Source organism: Mus musculus, chromosome 2, assembly GCF_000001635.26.
Source record: "Mus musculus strain C57BL/6J chromosome 2, GRCm38.p6 C57BL/6J".
Lineage (NCBI taxonomy): Eukaryota > Metazoa > Chordata > Mammalia > Rodentia > Muridae > Mus > Mus musculus.
In genome coordinates this window covers 64,637,211-64,646,754 of record NC_000068.7, presented here as the reverse complement: position 1 = coordinate 64,646,754, position 9,544 = coordinate 64,637,211, and positions in this window count along the sequence as shown.

Below are 9,544 nucleotides of genomic sequence, written 5' to 3'. Positions count from 1 at the left end.
CTCCTCTGTTTCTTCTAAGAAGGGAAGAATATTTACATTAATATCACTGCTTCCTACTGATGGTCATCACAGAATATCTGCTTTTGTACTGATTATATATAAACATCTGGGTAAGGTAGTTGTGCTTCTAATACACAAATCCTGTCTTCAAAGAGCTTGTTATTTAGGGAGCTGGGAACATTTTTATTGCATATTAAATAACAATTGAACACATTCAGATAAGGGCAGCCATCAATGAAATGCATGTTGTTAACATAAAACCAGCACAACATCTGCTTGGCTGAGAGAAGGCATGTTTGTATTTTCAGAATTACCATTTAACTGTCATTTTGTTGGATAAGTACACCACCATATTATGAAAGAGAAAGATAACATTTAATTTAAGATTGTTTTTGCATTGCTGGTACCATTTAATATATTTGAACAGAAGTCATCAGATGGAAAGTAAGACATTAACCATGGAAAGGTATTTATTGTGAAGGAAGTGATACATTAACCAATCAGATTTTATTTGGCAGTGTGGTTTGGGAAGTTGAAAATGACATCGCTCTCTGTTAGGCATTCAGAAAAGACATTAGCAGTAAGATAAAGAAATACTATATACATAGACAGGAGAAAGTTTTAGTAGGTCTTGGGTGTATATTGTCTTAAATATTTGTTTTCACTTTTCTCCTTTCCTCCGACATCATGTGCACTATGCCTGATTTGGCTTCTTGCCATGTCTTCTCACAAGACTCAGAATCAAGTGATTCCTGGCCAAGAAACAGAAGCAAAACCGTCCTGTTCCTCGGTGGATCCGGATGAAAACTGGGACAAAGTCAGGATCAACTCTAAGAGAAGACACTGGAGGAGAACAGAGCTGGGTCTGTAAGGATTCACATAATGGCAAGACTGAATATTTTTTACTGAATTGTCATCAATCAGCCCTACCAGATAGATTTCAACATTTTTAACCTGGAGACTTGCTCATATCTTAAATTAGGGTTTATAATCAAGTAATAAACTATAGAATCTTTCAAAAATATTTGTTTCTCAAACTTTTAAAATAAATTCAGTGTTGAGTAATTTTACTACAAATTAGTTAGTAAATTTTGCACTATAACTCTAATTTGGGATCTTACTTACAATTGCAAAACCTGAAAAATAATTTGTTCAATTAACCCAATTCTGCTATCTTTGAGACAAAATAACAACAACCTAGATTATGCATTTAATTCTGCAGTCTTAAAGGTGGCATGTAGGCCTTATACTAAGACCTTCATTTATTACCATTGTCTTTTCACTAATTCAAAAAAAGTAGCATAATTTGAAGATCACGATCTCTTGTGCATTGCTGCCAAATTACATCTTTTAGTTGGCAACCATTGTACTTATCATCTCCAACAGGAAAAATGTGCTATTAATTAGATCATTGAGTCAACTTTCCTGTTTAGAAAGAAAATGATACTTCAAGAATACAAAGGAAACTAACTTGTCAGTGAACACACTCACAGTGGGACAACACCATTTCTCAGGGGAATGATGAACAGCCCCACTCTTGCTCTACTATTTTGGGATCCTTTATGAAAGACTGCCTTTATTCATGGAAGGTTAGAATGCACTTATGCTTAAAGGGAGGAAGATGGGGTACCTTATCCTTATGATTTTGTGAAAAGCTCTTTCAAGGCATTTAGTACATTGTAAGCATCATCGTTTGCTAGGTTCTCTGGATAGGATGTAAGTTTTAAGAAGGAAAGGGCTAAATATTATTCATCTTTCTATTTCAACACTTTGCACACTTTTAACAGATTGTAAAAAATTAATAAATGCTTCTAATTAATGCTGATTTTACTAGATCTTTGATAATGCTGTTTATCTTTACATAAACCATTTGAGTAATGCATTCTTCACATGAGGTCATTGTGTAGTACTCACGGGCTACATTACTTTCTCTTTTAGTTTTAGAATATATGCTTTTTCAGTTATGTATAGGATAATTTAGCATATGTTCTATACATATACACATTCATTGCTTTTCTTATTGCTGTGAGAAACCTGACAAAAGAAACAATGGAAGGAAGGAATTTGGGCTTACAGTCTTAAGGATACAATTTAACTTAACAGTGGGAGGCAAGACTGTGGAACTCTCCAAGGGTTCTCAATATCTAAACAGTTCTAATATTGATCAAAAGCTCAAATTGTAGAAATTCTATTGAGACTCAAGCAATCTCTTAACTATAGACTTCTGTAAAATAATAATAATTAATAAGCCTCAAATTTCATACTTATAATTTAGAAAGACACAGAGGAAGCATTCCTGTTCCAAAAAGGAGGAATCAGGATACCAAAAGACTGAATAATTGCAAGAGTGAAACCCAACGGGGTAAACACCAAATTCTTTAACTTCAGGCTGGATTTATAAAGCTCGTGGTGGCAACATCTGTACTCCAGTAGCCTTGTGTTTCACCTTTCCAGTTAAACCACTAATGGTAGAAATAGTCTAACTGTTGGACCACCTCTACTCCCTGCCTGCAGCTTTCCATGGTGAATATCTGTATCTATTCCAACTTAGGCATCACTTATTCTACTTCACTCACTCAGTGATTCCTGTGAGACTCCAGGTGGTATTTGTTTTTCAGGCATGAAAGATAAAAACTGAGAAGTTTATAGAGGCTTGTCCTGAGGTTCTAGAAAGCTACGGAGGCTACTCTACCTTCATGCTAACAAAATAAATATGCCACATGGACAATAATACCAAATTTCTGCTACCACTGTGTGATGTAGCTCTGGCCCTTCTTCTTTCACAATTGTAGCAGGCTCTTATGGCTGAACCTAAGAAACCGCTTTCGTAAGTAGTTGTTTTTGCCAGGAGACCCCTGGGGCAGAACTTTGACTTAAACCTTCAAATAATTTGAATGTTTACATGATAAGCACTTGCTTTCCACATTTTATATAGCAGCAGGTATAAAGTATAAAATTAGGTCCTTATTGGTGTTAATGTTGTTATCAAATACAGCCATTTTTCTAGACCTTCTATGGTGGTTATCCTGGGTTGTCATTTTCACTGTACCTGAAGTTAACTAAAATCCAAGCAGTTGAGTAGAGCTCTAAGGGATTTTTAATAAGTAAGTCCTTGAAGAGGAAAGACACCTTTAATCTGGATCGTGTGTGTGTGTGTGTGTGTGTGTGTGTGTGTGTGTGTGTGTGTGCGCGTGTGTGTGAAGAAGGCTTATTGGACAACCAAATTATGTTGGAATTTTGATGGGAATTGCATTGACTCTATAGATTGCTGTTGGTATGATGGCCATTTTCACTATGTTAATCCTACCAATCCATGAGCAAACTTTCCATCTTCTGATATCTTCCTCAATTTCCTTCTTCAGGTACTTGAAGTTCTTGTCATATTGTTCTTTCAAATGCTTGGTTAGTGTTACACCAAGGTATTTTATGTTACTTGTGGCCATTGTGAAGGGTACTGTTTCCCTAACTTCTTTCTCAGCCCAATTATTGCTTGGTAGAAGAGGGCTACTGATTCCCTTGAGTTAATTTTGTACCCAGCCACTTTGCTGAAAGTGTTTATCAGCTTTAGTAGAATATTGGGGGGGGGGGGTCACTTATGTATAATATCATATTATCCATGAATAGTGATACTTAAACTTCTTTTCCAATTTGTATCCCCTTGATTTCATTTAGTTGTCTTATTGCCCTAACTTCCAAGTACTATATTGAAGAGAGTGGACAGCCTTGTCTTGTCCCCGATTTTAGTGGAAATGCTCTAAGCTTTTCTCCACTTAATATAATGTTGTCTATTGACTTTCTGTATATTGCCTTTATTGTGTTTAGCTATGCCTCTTCTATCCTCGCTCTCTATAAGACTTTTACTATGAAGGGGTAATGTATTTTGTCAAACACTTTTTTTCAGTTTCTAGTGAGATGATCATTTGTTCATAGGCAGAAACTAGAAGCAACCCAGATGTCCTTCAATCAAAGAATGGATACAGAAAATGTGATTCATTTACCCAATGGAACAATATTGAGCTGTTAAAAACAAGGGCATCACCAAGTTTTAAGACAAATGGATAGAACTATAAAATATCATTTTGAGTGAGGTAACCAGTAACCAAACTCACTGATAAGTAGCTATTAGCCAAAATTTTCAAATATACCCTTAATATACCCCAGAGACCCAAAGAAGTTAAACAAGAAGGAAGGCTTAAGTGGGGATGTTTAAATTCCACTTAAAAGGGGGAACAAAATAATCATGGGAGGTAGAGAGACAGAGGAATCTGAGTAGGTGATGGGAGGTCTGGGTGAGTGGAGGGGAAGGATCAGGCATGTGGAGAGACAGGAGAGAGTCCTACAGGGCCAGAAGAATACATGGAAATATGTAGCTGTCAGGGGTCAGTGATGGGGGTATTCTTTAAGAAGTCCCAGAGACATGGGATTGTAGAAGCTCCCAGGAGTCAATGCTGGCGACCTTAGCAGAAATTTCCAACAGATGGAATATGGAACCTGAAGAGACCATCCCTTGTATCCAGGCAGAACCCCCAGTGGAGGGATGGGAACACCAACCCACATAAAAAACTTTTTACCCCAAATTGGTCCTGTCTAGAAGAAATTCAGGGACAAAGATGGACCAGAGACTGAAGGAGTGGCTGACTAATTTGAGACCCATACCATGGGCAGGCACCAGCCTTTCACACTATTAATGATGCTATGCTATGCTTGCAGACAGCAGCCTAGCATAGCAGCCCTCTGAAAGGCTCTACCCAGCAGATGATTGATACAGATGCAAATACCCACAGAAAAACATTGGACAGAGGTCAGGACCCCCATGGAAGAGTTATAAAAGAGATCAAAGGCCCTCATTGAGATAGCAACTTCACAGAAAGACCAACAGTCAGCTAACCTGGACCTCTAGGAGCCCCCAGAGACTGAGCCATCAACAAATGAGCACACATGGGCTGGTCAAAGACCCTCAACTTATATGTAATAGAGCACTACTATGACAGACCTCAGTGGGAAAAGATTTGCCTAATCCTGCAAAGACTTGATGCACCAGGTTGGGGAGATGAGGTGCTGTCCTCTCAGATGGAGGGAGGAACTTTTGTGAGTGGTACTGGGAGGGGGCAACATTTGGGATGTAATTAATTAATTAATCAATTTACAAAAGGAAAACAAACTGGCTTCTTAGGGATAAAAAAAAAAATAACAATATAACATGATAAAACAAAAACTAACCAAAGAATTGGAAAAATCAACCAAACAGAAGAAAAAGGCCCAAGAGAAGGCACGAAAATCCAAAGCTCAGTGACATTCTACGTTTTGCCATTCTTTTCTCACTGGTTTTAAGTTTAAAGAAATTGGTATGGTGAGTGGATTGAGTCTTGCCTTTGTGGTGCCCTTCTTAGTGTCCCAGTGAGGAACAAGAGGTTTCTCTTTAGTAATATACATCTCATCAACAATTGATGGCTTCTTTATCTGCAGCTGCCTTTGTATGACTCTTTAAACTCACTCAGACCTTTTTTTTTTTTTTTTCATTTGCCAGAGTTCACGTTTTCTTGTTTTTCTGCTTGTCACTGTTCTGAGCTTAAGCTGTGTGGATTGGATTGTAACTGAATTATTTTGGGCCAGTGCAAGACTGAAAAGCATCAGGATGAAGTAGCCAGACAATGTTATATACTGCCATGTCTCCAAGGTGATTCTGAATCCATTACAGTGGACAATCCAGATTAACCCTCAAGCCAGGTGTCACTTAGTACATGGAAGGGGAATTATTACATTGTCTAAGAATAATTCCAAATTTAAGTGAATTGTTACATCTTCTTCATAATTTCAAAGTTAAGAAATACTCAAGAACTGTGTTCTTTAATTTCATCTGTAAAAGCAAAACCAAGAGAAGATGAAATTATCAGAAAGCAATCCTCACCCCCTCAGGGAAATTGCCAAATACACTTCTCCTAATTTATGAATAGGCCATTGCTGTTACAGAAAGTATGACTTCTTTAGACCTTATGAAAGAGTTAAACCACAGCCATTAAATTTTCAAGGTAAGAGCTGTGGCCAAATTCCAAACTAATAAAAATGTTACACACCATGCTTAATTTTTAGTAGCTCTATAGTAGCAAGAAGGGTGTTTAATTATTATCATTTAAAGATATTTGATATCGAACCATTTGTGGGCTCTTTTATTATTGACACAGACAAGTACTGTAAGTTAGCATGGTATAATCTTTCATTTGTGAAATCTGAATTTTTTTCTCGCTAATGCTTCTAATGAATACTGAGGTCTTGTAAAAGTTTCCGAAATGCTCTATTAATTCTATCTTCTGATCATCATAATTGTTGATCTAGAAAAGGCTTAAAATGTTCATACACTTGTGTAAGCTATTTTTAGTTAAACCCTGACTTGTCCATGTCTCTATTGAAGCCAAGGAAGCAATAGATCTATGCAAACAACAGAAATTAGGTTTCATGGGAACTTTTCTTTTTTCCCATCTAGCACCCGTGTTTAGTCAAATTCATCTCTGTTGCCTCACCCCTTACTTTCCTTCCTACTCCTACTATTTTTTTTTTTTTGCATATGTTCAAATACCTCTGCTATATGGCTCTAGGCTGTTTTCACCTACTGGCACTTCAGTCTCTTAGGGCTTCAATATGTCTTTTGATTAGAGACAAAGAGAGAGGAAAGGAGAGAAAAACAGAGAGATACAGACACAGAGACTGAAGAGTTATGAACATCTTTCGATTTAATTCCATTATTAAAAAATCATACACAACTGTAATTTGTGCTATAGATATCGTACATTCCTTTCATTGTAATATCCTATGTAACATTATGTGAAAGAAAGATTATTAATGTGGGTGATAATTAATCTTTCAATTCCTGGGAATATTTCATACCATAAGGGGAATTTAAAAAGTAGAAATCAACCCATATATTTTTGTAAGCTTATGTGATTTTTTATTAATAACTGAGAAAAACAATTAAAAATATAATCATTTAAATTTATATTGAATGTTTATTAGATTATATGTGCAGTTAATTGTCATAGCTTATACACTAGTTATGTTGATGTCTGTATCATAAAATCAATTTAATACTTAGCTGATATCTTTAATTCTGACAAGTCTACCAACTTTACTTCAAATAATTTTTCACGTCCCTGTACTCAGTGGTACACATTTGATCCTGTTGATTTCCCCACACTGAGACTGCGAGTTTTAAAATGATCTATGTAGCTTTAGTAGGCCATAAAGAAAAACAGGACATATAAAACTTATTATGGAGAGGGTCCTTGAGCTCCAGAGATCAACTTGTCTCTACCTCCTCAGTGCTTGAATTGCAAAGGTGTGACACCATACCTAGCATTTGAAACTTTGGAATACCTTGTCTTAATTTATCTAAATTTTCACACAACAGTATTGTCTATGTCAAAGGAAAAGTAGGGGAAATATATGTGGAGTCTAGACAAAACTTGTGTAGAAAATAAATAACCTGCAAGATGTATGTTGATCTATCTATCTATCTATCTATCTATCTATCTATCTATCTATCTATCTGTCTGTCTGTCTGTCTGTCTGTCTGTCTGTCTATATATCTATCATCTACCCATCTATCTATCTATCTATCTATCTATCTATCTATCTATCTATCTATCTATCTATCTATAATATATTATGTTTATACTTTATGCAGTTTATATTAGATATTCTAATATAGATAGATATAATGTTTGTATTAATCAAACATTAATTCAAAAGAAATTTTTCAAAAGAACAATGGCAAGATTGTTGTCTATGAGAGTTAGGGATCTTCCCTGCACTGGGGAGGTTCATAGGCATGGAGAGAAAGGTCAAAAATCAAGAGAAGTAAGAATCTGTGAGGTTTGAGCAAAGGTTTTACTGCATTGTGTATCTTGTCCATTCATATTTATTTTTTTAATTTACTCAACTATACTGATATAATGTTTTATATTTGGTTATAACTGTTTTATCTCTGCCCATGGAGGTTTGTTAATTAGAAAGAAGCAGATTAAAGATATTTCTAGATTTGTCTAAAACCTTCATTTAAATTATGCCACACAATTAATAAAATAATAGGTTTTGTTTTTACTGCCAATTATCATTTTTATCTTGTAAGGTAGAATGCAACATATTTATTCAAGAATTTAATTACAGAAAAATATTTGCCTCTTCAAAATTTAACATATTTCTCTGATAACTGGAATCAGTACAGTTCCATTTTGTTTTGCTTCCAAAGATCTCAAGTCAAAAATTAATGCAAAATTACATCATAAATAAATACTTACATTATTTTTATTTACTCTTCTGTGCTTCCTTTTTGTCCTATATTAAATTTCAGCATTATATAATTTTAATATGTTTTCACATTCCATTTTGAATGTTCACCCCAGATTTTTGAAGAGGCATAAATTAGCAAATTATTTTCATTTTTAAGATATACTAGAGGCTAGAAGTTGTCTCAGTGTGTAGAACACTTTTGTGCAACCCCGAGGAGTTGATTTTTGATCTCTAGGATATACTCTCATAATATTTGGGAGTGGCAATAACCATCTGATATCCTGCTGCAGGTGAAGGTGAGGTGGAGACAGAGAAACCTTGGGAACTCATTAGGCAGCCATTCGAGCTCAATGGTGATCTCCAGTGCCAATAAGATATTGTCTCAAAATAAAATTATAAGGAACAGAGGAAGGCACCCAGAAGTTGATCTTGGACACATTCAGGCAAGTAAATAGACAAAGACAAGTATACCAGTCTATACACAGTATGCAGACATGAGCATACATCAAATGAACACGCACACACACACACACACACACACACACACACACACACACACACACATACACACACTCATGCAAATGCACTAATTCACAAGAACAAAATGTATTTGTTTAAAGTCTTGGGCCTTAGAGCAAATATAAAATAACAAAAAAATAATAGGTACATTTTAAAAATAAGTGACTTTGAAATATTAACAAAGCCTACTTAGTGTTTCTTATTAGTCAGTCTATCTCCTATGTTTGTATTGTGATACTGCCTCTTTCAATGGAGTTGGTACTAGTAGGCTTTTGAATCTGCAGCGCTATAAAAGGACAGCATAACCCAAGGGCCACATATGAGCAACCTTCCCCTTCCCCATCCATTGTGATAGCAAATTAAATGTGAGTTAACTTTTGTAACAGTTTAGAGATTTGCATTTCTGCTCACCTATCAAGTTTAATTATAAGCTCTCTTGTCTGATTATCTTGATTATGTACATTGAAGTTCTGTTTTCAAAAACAGGTTTTTGTAGCACTTTTAGGGAAAAGCTGAGATTATCTCAATAGAGTCAAACTAATCTCAATAATCTCTCTCTCTCTCTCTCTCTCTCTCTCTCTACATATGTTTATCTTTCAAGACATTATATTACTCTTATGAAGAAAACAAAATTCCTAATTAAACTAAGTGGTATCTTCATCAACACATCTCATAGAAATGATATATGTGTGCCAGAGAGAGAGAACAGAGAAAGAGACCTAAAGAGACAAAGAGTCAATAT